This window comes from Pongo pygmaeus, chromosome 7, assembly GCF_028885625.2.
Source record: "Pongo pygmaeus isolate AG05252 chromosome 7, NHGRI_mPonPyg2-v2.0_pri, whole genome shotgun sequence".
In the NCBI taxonomy this organism is placed as follows: domain Eukaryota; kingdom Metazoa; phylum Chordata; class Mammalia; order Primates; family Hominidae; genus Pongo; species Pongo pygmaeus.
In genome coordinates, this window is record NC_072380.2 from 20,699,475 (window position 1) to 20,701,244 (window position 1,770).

The following is a 1,770-nucleotide window of genomic DNA, read 5'->3' on the forward strand; positions in this document are numbered from 1 at the left end:
TATTTCCATAGAGGCGTTTATAGTATTCTCTGATGCTAGTATGTATTTATATGGGATCAGTGGTGATATCCCCTATATCATTTTTTATTGTGTCTATTTGATTCTTCTCTCTTTTCTTGATTAGTCTGGCTAGCAGTCTGTCTATTTTGTTGATCTTTTCAAAAAACCAGCTCCTGGATTCATTGATTTTTTTTTTTCAAGGGTTTTCCATGTCTTTATTTCCTTCATTTCTCCTCTGATCTTAGTTATTTCTTGTCTTAGTGCTCTACATGTTCAGAGAAGTTCTCTAATGATGAACTATAGAAATGATCCCTGAAAGTATAGTCAGTCTTACATTGTTACTATTATAGAAGGGATCTCAAAAGGATCAGCCCCTGGATCAGTCTGGCAACTTTGTAAGCCATCCAGGATAGGTGGCATCTGGGTTCCACTTAAACATCTTGCTCAATTCTTTCTTTTACATCAAAATTTATATTCATCTTTTATAACTTACTCTCTTAGTCCACTTGGGCTGCTGTAACAAAGTACCATAGTCTTAGAACCAACGGAAATTAATTTCTCACAGTCCTGGTGGGTGGCAATCTGAGATCAAGGCACTCATAGACTCTGTGTCTGAGGGTTTGCTCTCGACCTCATAGGCGACATTGTTTTGCTGTGTCCTCACAGTGGAAGGGACAAGGCAGCTCTCTAGGTCCTCCTTTATAAGGGCACTAATCCCATTCATGAGGGATTTGCCTTCATGACCTAATCATCTCCCAAAGGCCCTACCTCCTAACACCATCACCTTTGGGGGTTAGGATTTCAGCCTATGAATTTTAGAAAGACATATTTGGACCATAGCACCCATCTTCTACCAAGGCTTTTAATTTTATTTTTTAAGAGACAGGGTTTTACTCTGTCCCCCAGGCTGGAGTGCAGTGGCGTGATCATAGCTCACTGCAGCTTTGAACTCCTGTGCTCAGGTGATCCTCTTGCCTCAGCCTCCAGAGTAGCCGGAAGTATAGGCATGAACCACCATGCCCAGCTAGTTTTTGTAGTTTTTACAGAGGTAGGGTATCGTTATGTTGCCCAGGCTTGTATCAAAGTAATCCTCCCAGCTTGGCCTCCCAAAGCCTGGAATTCTAGGCATAAGCCACTGCACTCAGCCTCCTACCCAGGCTCTTAACCTTAAAATAGTTTTAATACAGTGTTGTGGAAGGCCAAGGTCTAGACCATTTTGAAGGGTTATTTTCAGCTTCAAGTTCTTTGGCTTTGGCACCACGTCTGTCCTAATGACTTAGAATTCCTTCCCCTTGCTAAAACCAAGCCTAGCCCTCTCATTCTGCTTTTATGTCAAGAACCAGTGTAGGCCACAACTAAGGCAGCCTGCACAGGGCCTGGAAAAGTAACAATGGCCTCCTGGCCATTTCCTTCCTTTCCACTCTACACACTTCTTATTCATGTGAAACTTACAATGCTGATTATCTTCCTTGAGTGTTTTCTTCCATTGGTCTTCTTAGAATTCTTAGTGACTTGATGTATCAGTCATTTACCCATTACCCTAATGCTTTATGAAAAGATACCTTCACTATTCTCCTTATACAGATAAGAAAAGTGAGACATAGACAACTGATGTCACGCCATTAGAAAATGTAGAATGAATGTTCAGGTCAGTCTGATGCAGAATACACACTCTTCACACTCTTTTATTTATTTATTTATTTTTATTTTTTTTTGAGATGGAGTCTCGCTTTATCACTCAGGCTGGAGTGCAGAGGCGTGATCTCGGCT

General features: G+C 41.1%; 1 pseudogene; it reads right to left on the reverse strand.

The window, feature by feature from the left end:
- Positions 1 to 234: 234 nt before the first annotated feature.
- LOC129043360 (small nucleolar RNA U3) lies at positions 235 to 328 on the reverse strand (annotated as a pseudogene).
- Between the last annotated feature and the right edge of the window lie 1,442 nt (positions 329 to 1,770).